Source organism: Nilaparvata lugens, chromosome 8, assembly GCF_014356525.2.
Source record: "Nilaparvata lugens isolate BPH chromosome 8, ASM1435652v1, whole genome shotgun sequence".
NCBI lineage: Eukaryota > Metazoa > Arthropoda > Insecta > Hemiptera > Delphacidae > Nilaparvata > Nilaparvata lugens.
Window position 1 is genome coordinate 28,272,633 of NC_052511.1, and position 16,009 is coordinate 28,288,641.

The 16,009-nt window shown below is 38.6% G+C and overlaps 1 long non-coding RNA gene across 1 annotated transcript; it reads right to left on the reverse strand.

Annotated features, from left to right (window-relative positions):
* Window positions 1–3,392: 3,392 nt before the first annotated feature.
* LOC120352691 lies at window positions 3,393–7,067 on the reverse strand. Its single transcript, XR_005572031.1, has 2 exons — window positions 6,831–7,067; window positions 3,393–3,589 (listed from the first exon to the last, which is right to left on the reverse strand). It is a non-coding gene; the product is annotated as an uncharacterized LOC120352691 (long non-coding RNA).
* Between the last annotated feature and the right edge of the window lie 8,942 nt (window positions 7,068–16,009).

The following is a 16,009-nucleotide window of genomic DNA, read 5'->3' on the forward strand; positions in this document are numbered from 1 at the left end:
ACATCATCATTATTTCACATACTGTACCCGCTCTTTCGAGGAACACGTTCAGCAAAAAACTTCCACAAAAAATAGGAAAAACAGACTATCATAAAAATTTTTAATTCTTAATAATGTATAAATCATTTGCGCTCTTTATTTATTGTTTAAAAAATTATATTTTAGTTTTTTATATCGACATCTTCTATAAAATTATTGAATAAAATCTCAATGCCCATTGCAACTTCAAATTCAAAATAATTAATCACAGTTATATCTATGCAATATGCAAGTGTAAATAAGACAAAAAAACTCACGTCCCTTAAAATAAGAGTGCCGTCTCTGGTGGATGTGCTGCCTCATTTCCACTTGTTCGTCAAGTAAATTTAAGGGCTCATTTTCGAGCTCGGGATTTAGCTAAGTTCTAGACTTTAAACGTCTGGAGCCAGAAAATTGGCTTTCCGAAAAAGGGCGTATTCGTAGTTTTCATGATAATCTTCATTTTCTCATTTCTATAATTATTGGAGACGTTTATTGCCTTGACGAAATGATACATTTCTAAATAATTCAAAATAGGTAGCTGAAACTTTACACTATTTTCTCTTTATTTTATTTTGTGGTCAATTTTATAGTTTTTCAAAATTTAATTTAAACGTGGACTACGACGACGCCCCGTTTCGGAAAGCCAATTTTCTGACTCCAATTGTTTAAATTCTAGAACTTAGCTAAATCCCGAGCTCAGAAACTGGCCCTAATATTTTATATTTTCAAATCACTCCAATTATTCCAGTCCGTTCATTCCATTCAGCTGTATGTATGAGTGAATTAACGAAGTTGATAAATTGTGACCCATTAAAAAAATATGATTCCACCTCTTGGCAGGATATAATTAGCAACGTCCCGTCCGAATCCCTCCTCACAGGGATAATAAACCGATTTTCAGTAGCCGCTACCAGGTCTAGTAGACGCCAAAAGTGGATTTAAATAATAACAATAGAGTACTTAAAGTGAGAAAATGGAAAAAATGACATGAATTCAATAATTATAATAATAATGCTGTTTAATTCATAAATAGTAAAAAATAGACTCAATTACAATTTTACGATATAATTCTAAACAAAAACACTTATTTTAGAGGCAAAATAATCAAATTGTTAAAAAAGATCACCATTACACTACTTCAACAAACAGAGTGCCCCAATTTTAGATTTTATCAACTTGTAGGTTATACAATTCAAGAGATTTAGGTTATTACAGAATGACCCAAAAAGAATGGTCGGCTTTTAAGTTACTATAACTAGAATAATTTCCAACATACATTTTATTTCTATATATTATGAGCTTGTTCAATTGTCTAATTTCAGAAAACGTCATAATTAACAAAACTACTTTAAAGTCGTCGACGTTCCATTAGGTGGCGTGATTATCTTTTGGCCTTTGTTTGCCGCTCTTCCTTTACAGTATTATGTATGTTAATTATGACGTTTTCTGAAATTTGACAATTGAACAAACACAGAAATATAGAAAACTAAATGTATGTTGGAAATTATTCAAGTTATAGTAATTTAAAAACCGACCATCCTTTTTGGGCCATTCTGTATCTTACAACACACAACGTTCACATTACACATAAGGAACTAATTTTATCATCGGAAGAAACTTAAATTATCAGCCATACTAAATTAGGATATTTATTGAGAACAATATTTTCAATAAGTCAAAACCACACTGATTATCCAGAAGCGAAATGCTAGTTGCAATTCAATACAGAAGTGGAATTATTAGTGTTAATCTAGCTCTAGAAGATCCACATTTACAAGTAACATTTTGAATGAACAACGCAACACATTGAAAAAACTGGTTATTTATATAGTAATCAGTCTGCTACTATTTACATTTTATTTTACATACTACTATATTCATTTCATTTACATTTATGACAGACTGGCACACTGTCAAACGAGAGAAGGAGGTAGTAATTTCAAGCATCTTTTAAAATGAAATGTTAGTAGCAGACAGATTACTAAATAAATAACCATGTTTTTCAATGTGTTTCGTTATTCATTCAAAAAAGTGTTGATTTAAGTTTCATTACTTTACCTATCATTTCTTTACAAACTAAAACTTCAATCAGCCGCCATTTTTGGTAGAAGTATATATCATAGAACATTTTTATTGATGCCATATTTCTAGTTTTAAAAAAGCATTTAAAATTATGTAGCACACAATGGGTGTTAACAATATTAGAGTTACAACCCCTAAGTCACCCCCTTCCTTATGAGGGGTTGAAATTCAGTTGTATGTCAAAAGGTAGAGTATTCGTCCAATAACTTATCATGAAAGTTACAGTATTATAACTACAACAGTCTCCAACTTATTGAAGGGTTCCCATACATTATGACTTACTCTGTATAAATACATTTTCAACTCAACCAACTTAACTACCGTATATGATATGTGCAGAATAATAGTTTCTTCGTGTAGATACCTCTCCAGCCGCTTCCAGTAGAATGGGAAATTATCAATTTTAAAAACAACTTCCTCACTTTACCAAAAGCGGCCCAGAGAGCCTTGTTTGTCAGCTATCTTGTTAACAATAAGTTAATACAAAAGTGGTGAGTCTTTTTTTCCTATTACATGAATATTAATTTCATTTATTGACTGATGGAAATATCGGTATGGATCGCTAACGATTTTTCATCACTCTATAAAAAAAATTATTAGAAGTTCAATTCAAATTTATGTTTAAGTAACTTGAAAGTAAAGCAACTAGGAGACATAATTTTAGGGCCGGCCCCCGAGTTCGAGATTTAGCTCAGTTCTAGACTTTAAACAGCTGGAGTCAGAAAATTGGCTTTCCGATATGGAGAGTAGTCATGGTTTTTAAGATATTTATTTTCTCATTTCTAAAATATTGGAAACATTTTTTCTTGACAAAATGAAGCATTCCTAAATAATTAAAATAGCTGAAACTTTACACAATTTAGTCGTTATTTTATTTAAGTGTTTTTGGGAAATTTAATTTAAACGTGGACTACAACGAGGCCCCGTTTCGGGAAGCCAGTTTTCTGACTCCAGCTGTTTAAAGTCTAGAACTTAACTAAATCCCGAGCTCGGAAACCGTCCCTTAAAATATTTTTATGGTAAACTTCATTCGCATTGATCTGGCAAAAACCCATGCACAATTCTGGGTGATTCACAACCGGACAAAGATAATTCAAGAAACATAAATTCGGGTTGACCGTCACCTTTTCAAGTAATTCATCTAGCACTTCAATCTCAAGGGTTTACTATAAAATGAGGATTATTGACATATCGGATATGTTATCAATTGACTTATTATAGCATGGTGATCCAAGTCTGAGCAGAAGTAATCTATGATGGAGCCTGGTGTATAGACTAGATTTTTTTTTAAGATTTCGTCTTGGAGACTCCAGGAGGGAGTATAAGACAAGGCATTCTTATGAATACTCAAATTCCATACAGTACAGAACAGTCAAAGTGTATAAATCACCAATCCATACGGAATAGTCAAGTGAAATAGATGGAGATGTTCTTGGTTGTGTGGTATAATAGCAAGTTCCGTTGAAGCGGCGACAAACCAGTTCAACTGAAACAGGAGAAAAAAGCGATCAGAAACAACAGCAAAATACCAAGGAATAATAAGCTTTTAATGAAATTTGTTATTACTTCATTACAAGGCATATAAGTGCTGAAATTATTAAATATTGAATATGAAAAATATTCAATATATGAATATTTCTTGTAACCGGTGGAGGGTTTTATCATAGCCACCTCTAATACAAGGCCCCTTGCAACGTCGCAGCGTAGGCCTAGAATCTAATACATGATTGGTGAAAAAGATCAGCTGGTATTTTAAAAAATCTTTTTACCAATCATGTATTAGATTCTAGGCCTACACTGCGACGTTGCAATATAGTAGGCCGGGGCCTTGTATTAGAGGTGGCTATGGTTATTTATAAGCCTCTTCAACTCACACCGTACATAAAATTATGTAGCCGAGAATCTCTCTATACGATGACTTAGTTAATTTTCCAAAATATGTAATATATAAAAATGCATGTGGTTCGATAGACATTATACTACTGCTGTGCGAGTTATATCGAGGGGGTGTTTCTTCTCTTCAATAATATTTTCTAAAATTATACTGCTATGAAATCTCTTTTGATTGGTTTAGGAGCTTATAGTGACAAATGCACAGATTATTATCATTATTCAATTGTCACCTAGTTAAGCAACTAGCAACTACGAACCAGGAACTTCAATGAAAAATATTCATAAAATTCGACTTCAGGCTTATTAAACTAATCAAAACTAATAAATAGAATCATGTCACATTTGAAATTTTCAAACAAAACAAAGTTATTCAGCAATCAATTCAGGTAAAGAAGGCATATTCAATTTTTAATTTCAATACTTGGGAACTTGCTAACTTGCTGCAACTATTGTAGGTTTGGGCCTCGGTCATTCTATGAAACTGAATTTTGAGCTATAAGCTTATAAGAAAACAACAAGAGTTTGGCACTCACCATTTCAACAATTTAAACTTGGACTCTTCAGAGACACTCACATACGATCTAAGAAAACTCACTATACTTGAGCTCACACGCACAAATTATTTCCTGATTCTTCTCTTACTAACTCTATAAAATTTGATTTCCTATTTATATAGATAAAAATTACTGATAACTGAAATTTGTCAATTAGTCCCTCTGGATGGGAAATTGGACCATTCAGAGGACCGAGGCTCGCACACCGTTACACGATGTTTTCCGGTAACGTGTCAATTAGGACTGTGGCCTTTTCACTGAAAATTATTCCCCTTCCACTAGCGTTGAGCATAACTTTCAGTGGAAAAGCCAAAGCTGCAAAAAGGTCAACGTTCGTAAAATTCCTAAATAAAGAAGCTTTTTCGACATGAAATTGAAATTGTATTTGAAAAATGCACGAAAATTGCTTTAATTTCGACAACTAAGCAACAAGTTAGCAAATTCAATAAAAACATGGTCAATTCTCACACTAAAAAACTCAAGGTTCAACATAAGGTAAAAATCAAAGTTCATTCAGTTCAATAACCTGCAAAAGAATATAAGATACACAGAAAAAATAACTACAATTTATTATATCCACTCAATATCACACTATTACATTTCAAACAATATGAGTATGAAATATTCACAATACAGACAATTAAAACTTACAAAACTACAATATGAGATATCCAAAAACTGTATAAAGATTTCCCTTTTGACACTGCCAACTGAATGAAATTTTGTGAGTTGTGATTACAGTAGGAAAGAAATAATTCTTGTTAGGATGTAGTAAGCTTAATGAGCTCACCCATCATCTCTCGTTCATCACTGCTCATATATTTTCTATGATATGCACAACCATTCTATAGTGAGGTCCACGTTATAATGGCAGTGAAGAAAGATAGCAAAACAACGTTGCCGATCCTCTGTCTTGTCAATGCCTTCTATAGACGGTAGCTAATACAGGTTTATTGATATAATATTTAACTTATTTCTTGTTTGAAATAATCATTTTATTTTATTAAGCACGAAATTATATTTTCCAATAATTTCATACTGAATTGTAATGATGAAGATGAAATATTTTGTTAATTTATTATTAATTCTACATTGTTAAAAGACGATCTGGCAACAGAGTAAAGCGAGAAAGAGATAGCGCTATTTGCTTTATTGAATGATAGACAAGGATAGCAATACCATTGCTAATCAAACACTGCCATTATAACGTGGACCTCACTATAGGAAGTTGTATGGTCGCTGAAGAGAATGGATTATTATTGTTTGTAAGCAGGATTATACCAGGGTCATCTTTTTCAACCTCCGATCTCATATCATACGACACAAACAAGCGATAGGGGGGCAACTTTCACAGAGCTCAACAGTTAAATATCATTCCCACCAAACGCCCTGTGATCCATGCGGCCAGAACGTAAATTTTTGTCAAGTTATAGAAACATGGCCGCCTAACTTGAGTCTGCTGCCAAGTGCTAGTTATTAGTTTTTGCAAGCAAAATGCAAAAGTTCAGCATAAATCTGAAAATTATTTTAAATAATGTGTGGTTACCGGAAATCAGATGCATTTGAGTAACAAGTACTAAATGAAGTAACGTGAGTAATCAAAGTATCGTTTCTATTGAATACGTTAAGTAGTGAGGGATAATGACTGCATCAAGTAGATGCTTAATACCAACATAACAATATCACTGAAGAGAGAAAGAAACCGAGGATTAACGTGCCGTTCGTAAGATTTGGAGCCAAGCCATATGAGGCGTTTTTCAGACGAGTCGACAGGGCAGGAAGCTCTCAGATTGACTGATTGGGTAGGCGTTCCGGAATCAGCTGATAATTAGCCAATCGGTGAGCTTCCTGCCCTGCCGACTCGTCTGAAAAACGCCTCATGTGGCTTGGCCCTTGGATCGTATGGATATATTGGAATATTACGCTAAGGAAGCGGACCTCAAACATAAATTCGGCAGACATCTCTAAAAACATATGAGTAAATTTGTAAATTCTCATTTGAATAAGCTTGAGATAATACGTCAGCAACAGACTAAAATTTTTTTAAAATAGTTGTTTAAACAGACTATGTCTAAAACCCCAACAAACCGACACTGTTGGAGTTTTGATGGAACATGTGTGACAAGCTCATGTGAGCATCATCTGTGCTCTAATTTAGATTGACCAATAATTGATGATTGAACAATCTATAAATTTGATGATTGAACAGTCTATAAATTTGATGAATGAACTAATTTATAAATTTGATGGGTAAAAATATGTATTCAGTCCAACGCTCACCTTCAAGCTTAGTATTGATAGAAAATCCAAATCGAGCACTGGAGGAGCATCTACTATTTCAAGATAGAGCCTGCCATAAGCATGAATATCAAGATTATCAATCCATTCTGAAAAAAGAGTTATACAGCATGGGTTAAATTGTGTTTTGTTAAAGAAATTTAATCTAATTATTATTCTTGTAGATCCATCTATTCAGTGCGCTCCTTAATTAATAAATTATAAAAGTGTATGAACTGTCAAAAGAGAGGAAATTGTCATGATGAGCAACGAACTCCAATTTCAGGAAACAGTTTGGAAATCTGTCAATGGCTTATTTCTAAACGTAGAGCATTTTAATGAAAACGTACAGATGCAAATGAACCTATAAATTAAATAAATATAAAGAATATATTATTAATATGGTAATATTATATAATATACAATATCATATAGTAATATGATCGATATTAGTAGTCACTAATAGGCCTACTATATATCGGCCTGTCTCCCAAGATTTTTCTTAATTGAGATTTTGATTGGTTGCCTTTCAGGGATTTGATGTACTCTGGCAATTTATTGAAAAATATGACACCTTTAATAAATTAATCATTCTCTGTTAGTTTCTTATTTACCCTTATCCTGTGATAAAATTTAGAGTTTCTACTGTTCTTGCTATGTATGTCACTTGAAGCAGTCAATTTATGTGAATTTTTGTGGATGAAGATTATGGTTTTATATATGTAAAGAGCATAAACTGTCAATATTTTATAGTTTTGAAATGTAGTTCTACAAGAGTCTCTATATCCTAGTCTAAAAATATATCTCAATATTCTTTTTTGAACGGGAAAAGGTCTATTTATGTATTTATTGGCAGCTCCTCCCCATATTATACCATAGGCTAGATGAGAGTACATGATTCCATAATAAATCAGAAGAAGCCGATCTTCAGTTAAATATTTGGAAAGCCTTTTGAGAATGTAGGAATTTCTATTTATTTTATTTGTGATGTAATTGATATGATCTTCCCGGGTCAGTTTTTCAACAATGTGAATACCAAGAAAATTCAACTTTTTCCTTACTTCTAGTGGTTCATATCTACGAGAGCAGTTTGGATCCAGTGAAAATTGATGTAAAAATCTGGTGTGGCGCACTCACACAACTTTTCTTTGCTGTTATAAAAATTATTGATCACCTGACGCTAGTGTTCACGCGCATCTCAAGTCTATTATCCAAAGATCTGAGCCAGCTGGTGACAGGACAATAACGCTGGAGACACACGAGGTCTGCTATCTCTTCATAGTGAATGATTTTGTTTTGTGTTGTTGTAAGATACAGAATGACCCAAAAAGGATGGTCGGTTTTTAAATTACTATAACTTGAATAATTTCCAACATACATTTAGTCTTCTATATTTCTGTGTTTGTTCAATTGTCAAATTTCAGAAAACGTCATAATTAACATACGTGATACTGTAAAGAAAGAGCGGCAAACAAAGGCCAAAAGATAATCACGCCACCTAATGGAACGTCGACGACTTTGAAGCAATTTTGTTAATTATGACGTTTTCTGAAATTAGACAATTGAACAAGCTCATAATATATAGAAATAAAATGTATGTTGGGAATTATTCAAGTTATAGCCTAGTCACTTAAAAGCCGACCATTCTTTTTGGGTCATTCTGTAATAACCTAAATCTCTTGAATTGTATGACCTACAAGTTGATAAAATCTAATATTTGGGCACTCTGTTTGTTGAAGTAGTGTAATGGTGATCTTTTTTAACAATTTGATTATTTTGCCTCTAAAATAAGTGTTTTTGTTTAGAATTATATCGTAAAATTGTAATTGAGTCTATTTTTACTATTTATGAATAAAACAGCATTATTATTATAATTATTGAATTCATGTCATTTTTTCCGTTTTCTCACTTTAAGTACTCTATTGTTATTATTTAAATCCACTTTTGGCGTCTACTAGACCTGGTAGCGACTACTGAAAATCGGTTTATTATCCCTGTGAGGAGGGATTCGGACGGGACGTTGCTAATTATATCCTGCCAAGAGGTGGAATCATATTTTCTTAATGGGTCACAATTTATCAACTTCGTTAATTCACTCATACATACAGCTGAATGGAATGAACGGACTGGAATAATTATTGGAGTGATTTGAAAATATAAAATATTAGGGCCAGTTTCTGAGCTTGGGATTTAGCTAAGTTCTGGAATTTAAACAACTGGAGTCAGAAAATTGGCATTCCGAAACTGGGCGTCGTCGTAGTCCACGTTTAAATTAAATTTTGAAAAACTATAAAATTTAACACAAAATAAAATAAAGAAAAAATAGTGTAAAGTTTCAGCTATCTATTTTGAATTATTTAGAAATGTATCATTTCGTCAAGGCAATAAACGTCTCCAATAATTATAGAAATGAGAAAATGAAGATTACCATAAAAACTATGAATACGCCCTTTTTCGGAAAGCCAATTTTCTGGCTCCAGCTGTTTAAAGTCTAGAACTTAGCTAAATCCTGAGCTTGGAAATGAGCCCTTAAATTTACTTGACGAACAAGTGGAAATGTGGTAGCACATCCACCAGAGACGGCACTCTTATTTTAAGGGACGTGAGTTTTTTTGTCTTATTTACACTTGCATATTGCATAGATATAACTGTGATTAATTATTTTGAATTTGAAGTGCAATGGGCATTGAGATTTTATTCAATAAGTAAAGAAGATGTCGATATAAAAACTAAAATATATTTTTTTAAACAATAAATAAAGAGCGCAAATGATTTATACGTTATTAAGAATTAAAAATTTTTATGATAGTCTGTTTTTCCAATATTTTGTGGAAGTTTTTTACTGAACGTGTTCCTCGAAAGAGCGGGTACAGTATGTGAAATGATGATGTGGACATGGAAAGGATATAATATAATTATCAATATTTTTGATGGACATGATATAATATTATTCCAAGGTGGGGTTCGATTATTAAGCAGAGCCAGTTCAAGTGCGGTCACTGGTTTAAAGGAGTACGGTAGCAGCCGTGACTCTTTCATCGTTTTGAGCGATAAGATATAATATCTTATATAATAACTGCATTCTATATTGTAGGCCCTTACAGGTAGGCTGTATAATTATGTGCATAATATTTTTTTTAAATAGAAATCTAAAAAAGCATAGTTAATTATTTGATACTTGACACAAGAAAGTACCGTAGCTCCGGGAGGGTATGGAATGCCTCCCATGTGGAAGGGAGTATACTGTAGTCTTCCCCCTGGGAAATTTTTTTCTTTATCTAATAAAATTGGCCAATTTGTATCAATTTTGATTACTATTCAAACGAAATTTTTCCTGTGTCAGGTTTAAATAAAAATCATCAGCATTAGGTCAATGGTATTTTATATCATGATGACGATTCATTTTCATGGTTCAGTTTTAGTTGAAAGACAGCAAACATAACATATACAGGATTAGAATAGGATTTAAATTCTCTTAAATGTATTAATTGGGATAAAATTAAACTGCTGAATATTTTAGTTATTTTAGTTATTTTATGTTAAGTCCATAAGGTGGGCATAAAAACCCCCAGGGACACGTCATGAGAACACAAACAGAAACAAGTAGGCCATTCGACCTACTAGTCCAAAAGAAAAACAAATAAAGCAAGCAGAGGAAAGAAATTAATTAAAATAGGCGCTTACCAAGCTGCTGTCCAACATGAAAAACTCACGGAGTGAGTACAAAGGATTATTCAACAATAAGTCTCTCAGGACCCTCCGAAATTTGCCGGCAGGCAGATTCCTAGCCATCACCGGCAGCTTGTTGAAGAGCCTGACAGATAGATGACCATAGCTCGATCGTGTCCTGCTCAGTCTTTGGTAGGGCTCGTCCAGCCTCTGTCTCCCTCTAGTCTCATGTGAGTGAAAATTCTGCCTTGTTACAAGCTCCCCCACATTTGCATGTGTTCTGCAGAGGGTCTGAAGTACATAGAGGGAGAAGACTGTGAGGATTCTCTCTCTCACAAAGAGGGGACGACAATGGGCAAGACGCTCAGCACCACAAAGGATCCTCAGGCCCTCTTCTGAATGAGTAACACTCGTGAAACATCTGTGGCTCCACCCCAAAGCGTGAGGCCATACAGGACAATGCTCTGGAAAAAACAGAAATAGCAGACATTAAGATAAGAAGCAGGAATACAGGATTTCAATTTCCTGAGCAGGAAAACCACTCTGCTCAGCCTGCAACAGACAGCCTCAATGTGGTCAGCCCAAGAGAGCTTTCTATCTAGAACGAACCCAAGCAGCTTCACCGGGAAAAAATCATACTCATCCCCATTTCTGAGGCTGAATATGATTGACTGCGTTTTATCATCGTTGAGAAGAAAGAGGTTTGCAGAAAACCAGTCCGTAGCAAACAACCTGGTCTCCAACATCTCGGCCCTCAGTACATCAACTCCATGACCATGATCGTAAAAAGTGGTGTCGTCTGCATAGCAAACAACACTTCTGCCATCCATGCAAGCTACATCGTTTACTGAAATCAAAAATAGAAGTGGCCCCAGGACAGAGCCCTGAGGCACACCACAGTTGACACAGTTTCTTATATCAGACAACACACCATTAGCCAGTACAGCCTGCCTGCGGCCCCCCAGGCAGGGGGGGCCTAGGTAGGTACTAATAGTGTTCCGCTCTGTTGTGCACCGGTTTGAATCTAGCCCTGCTTGGCAGTAATATTAATGAAAAAAATCCTCATAATATTACTGAAAACGGAATGAAATAAAAATTCTCATTGCAAGTAAGTTACCTATATAGCTTTCAAAAAGTTTCATCAATTTACCAGGACATGAATCGACTATTTTTCTTTGCCATTTTCAATTAATTAAGTTACTGTAATTGAAAAATTAATCAATAGCCTATTATAATCAAACATTTCAATAAATTACTTAAGAATTTTCATTCATTCTATCAATTTTGATGGCCATATAAGGAGAAGTGAATATATACGGTAACTTTGTTTCCATATTGCAATTATTATTTTTAAAATGTAATGTTATTTATCTACTTGCTTAGATCTTTCTAATTTTCAATTCAGCAAGCTGAAAGGTAGCGAACGCGAGGGAGGTATCAATCCCCCCCCCCATTTGAGGTAGCCACGGCGAGCATTTATTGATTGCAAAAAACAAGATACAATGTTTACAAAATATACAAAAGTGCCATTGGGCGATAATTTTACAGAAGTGAGACCAGAAGGGTCTCCCCCAACAGGTGGGTTGTGGTCAATAATTACAGAAATAAGACCAGAAGGGTCTCCCCCAACAGGTGGGTTGTTATTCCAAGAGATGTTGCTGGTCGGTGGTTGGAGCCGGGTGTAGTTGAGTCTCGTACACCTTGATGGTCTCGTTGTCACGGGTGATCCAGTAGACAGCTCCTTGGTTGTGGGCGACCGTATATGGTCCCTTCCATCTGGGTGCTAGGCCCGTGTGGAATTTCTGAGCCTTGTTTGAGAGTTGATGATTCCGTGTGAGCACCTGGTCGCCGATCTGGTAATGAGGCTGTGTCTCGGCTATCGGGTCTCCCTTCCTCTCCCTTCCTATTGAGATAATTTTCTTGGTTCAACACGGCTTTGCGTTGGATTGCGGTTAGCGTGTGTAGACGCTAGTTAATATGGTCTTTGTGCGGTTCGAGTTGATTTTCGGGCCAGTGGCTCCATTCCCCTGGCCGTGGAAGGGTTTGGCCAAACAGGATTTGACTGGGGCTGTATCTTGTTGCCGTGTTCTGTCGATTTCGCAGGGTGAATAGCACGGATGGTAGTTGGTTCTCCCATTCTTGGTGTTGTTCTTGTAGGCGGATCCGTAGTCCCTTCTTGAGTTCCTGGTTCCTTCTCTCGGTAGGGTTGGCTCGGGGGTGATAAATTGGCGTGGTGTAGTGTAAGACTCCCCATTTGAGGCAGAGTTCGTTCCATAGTTTCCCCGTAAACTGAGTGCCATTGTCGGAGAGTAGGATTTTTGGGTATCCCCATCTGGGAAACAGGTGCGTATCCATCGTGCAGCCAATCGTGTTGGCGTCGCCATGAGGCAGCGGGTAGGCTTCTATCCACCTGGAGAAAGAATCAGTGATGACCAATATGAATCGATTTCTTCGCTTGGTGAGTGGGTAGGGGCCCATCAGATCGAGACATACGGTTTCCCATGGTCTAGTAGACCATTGCGGTCGTTGCATAGGTTCGTGATTCCGGTTGTACGCTTTTGAGCAGCTACACAGCAGGCAATTTTGTACGTACGCGGTTATCTGCGCCTTCATATGGGGCCAAGTGTAGTATGTAGCGATGTTTCAGTAGGTTTTGACGTAGCCTGGATGTCCCATTAGATCATCGTCATGATAGCGGAACAGTAGCCGGGTGCGAAAGTTGGGCGGTATGACTATTCGCCAACTGTCGCGTGTCTTCTTCTCCCAGAGTTGGTTGTGTAGGCGGTAACTGGTGAGGAATACTTGATCAGTTCCCGGTTGATCCTCCAACGGTCGGGGTTCGATCTCCATCCATCATTGCACCTGCGCGTTGATCTGGTCGTCTGTGGCCAGTGCTTTCCGAATCTCTTCTAACAGTTCAGTTTCGGTTGCGATGCTTGCTAGCGTAGCGGGTTCACTGATGACTGGCAGGATGTCGGGAGGCATGGTTCGTTCTAGTTGTTGACTGGTCTCCTCAACTTTTTCGTTGTCGGGTTGCCATGACAGTGCGTCGGCGAACTGATTCTCTTTATCCGGGCAGTGTTCTAGGGTGAAGTCAAATTCTTGTAGGAGCAGGGCCCATCGAGTGAGTTTGGCGCGGCTGTCCTTTGCAGTTTGTAACCAGGGAGTTTGTCACCTTATTGTCGGTATGGAGTATGAATGGCCTGCCTTCCAGGTAAGGGCGATATCACTTTATTGCCCAGACAACCGCAAGGCACTCTTGTTCGTTACTGTGATACTGTTGTTCCATGTGGTTCAGCTTGGCACTGGCATATGTGATCACCTTACGGTCATTGTTGATTTCTTGGTATAGGACAGCCCCTATACCGACCTTGCTGGCGTCTGTCTGTAGGATGAAGGTCTTGGAGAAATCTGGTCGACAGAGTGGTTGGATGTTGGCGGTCAATGCTTGTAGGCAGCGGAAAGCTGTCTCTTCTGTTGGTGACCATTTCCATTGCGTCTTTGTGCTAAGTAGCTTAGACAGAGGCGCACAAACGTCAGCGGCGTTGGGTGAAAATTCTCGTAGCCAGCCGACTACTCCGAGAAATTCTCGCAGTTTCTTTCTGGTGGTGGGTGGTTGGGCAGAAGTCACAGCTAGGATAGCCTGCGGTTTTGCTTGGTTGCCCTCGGAGGTGATTATGTGACCGAGGTATTCAAGTTGCTTGCGGCCGATCTGGCATTTTGCTGCTGAGACAGAGAGATTGTATAGATTTAACCGTTCAAACACTTTGGCTAAGTGGAGTAAGTGTTCTTCCCAGGTATCCGAGTACACAATGATGTCGTCGAGATAAGCGTAGCTGAACTTGTTGACGTATCCACTCAGTACCTTGTTCATCATGGATTGGAAGCAGCTGGGTGCATTTCGTAGGCCGAAAGGCATGACCTTAAATTGTAGCTTTTCGTCGTAGGGAGTGGTGAAGGTCGTGTAAGGTCGAGACTGGGGTGTGAGTGGTACCTGCCAGTATCCCATCCGTAGGTCGAGTGAGCTGAATATTTTTGAAGTTCCCAGGCTTCGAATGACGTCCTGTAGGGTCATCTGCGGTGCCGTGGCTGGAACGGTGATGGAATTCAGCCATCGGTAATCGATGCAGAACCGTGATGTGCCATCCTTCTTGGGGACAATGACAATTGGAGAGTTGTAAGGCGAATCACTGGCTTCTACCAGGTTGCATTCCTTGAGGGGGGCAACTTTGGACTCGATAATTTGCAGTTTCTCCCGTGAGTATCGGTAAGGCTGCTGGCTGCGTATTTCTGAGCTGTTGAGTTAAATTGTCATGGTGGCGGCCGTGGTGATGGAGGGTGGCATCTGCTCCATGAACAATTTTGCGTGTTTTTGCAGTAATACTGTTAACCGTCGGTGCTGGTCGCTGGGCTTGTCTTCTAGTAACTTGTCAACCAGGTGAGTGTCCATCTCTACTGAGACTGGTGGTTGCGCTATCCAGAAGATTGTATCTTGCTGCGTCTTGCCGTAGATTAGCCTGTCTTGCTCAAAGTCAAGCACTGCCTTATTCTCCTGAAACCATGGTCGTCCCAAGATGATGTCTTCGTGTAGGTCAGGTAGACCTAGGAAGGGAATATTTTGAATGTGCTGTTGGATCTGGAGTTCCAGATGTCCTTGTATGGCCGTTTCGCAGCTAGTGGGACGGTTGGCCAGCAGTACAGGTAGCTTCAGCGGTTGGATCCGTGTACCGTGGTCGAGGTGGGCAGCTCTCACGAAGTTGTGCATTGCGGCTGAATCGAGTAGAGCGTGTAGTTGTTTACCCGCGAGGATGACAGGGATCCGGGGTAGAGTTTGTCCGTCTATCTGGATCACGGCTAGGTTTGGTGCTTGGCTGGGCGGAGGGCTGGTGATGTGGTTGTTGACTACTGGGGCGGCAGTGTTGGTGACCTTGTCGGTGTCTGTGGCCAGGGCAGTGTTGGTGACCTGGTGGCTGACTGCGGCTGGGGCAGTGTTGGTGACCGGCTGGTTGACGGCGGCTGGGTCAGTGTTGGTGACCTGGTGGCTGACTGCGGCTGGGGCAGTGTTGGTGACCTGGTGGATGAATGCGGCTGGGGCAGTGTTGGTGACTCCATCCATGACAGCGATCCCGGTAGGTGGTGGGTGCGTGTGGGTCACAGTTGCATGTTCCACCCCAGGCTGGTGGTCGATGACGCGCTCATCGTCGGCTGGTGATGCTGTCCTCTCGCGGGCCAGTAGAGGCGCGGATGCTGGGTGCTGTGGAGAGTCTCTGTCAGCCGGGAAGAGCAAGGGGTCTTCGGTGACATTGGAAGGAGCCTTGCGACGCTAGCAGGGTCTACGGTGGCGTGACGGGTAGGCGATTGATCCGTTGTGAGTGAGACGGTCATGAGTGACAGCTGGGTGGTTGACGCGCAAGGGTGTGCCGGACACGGTTGCTGTTGTGAGACGGTGACCCGGGTGACGACTGGTACTGGGTCATTCTTGATAGCCCGTGGAGGTGCGGCTGCTAGGTACC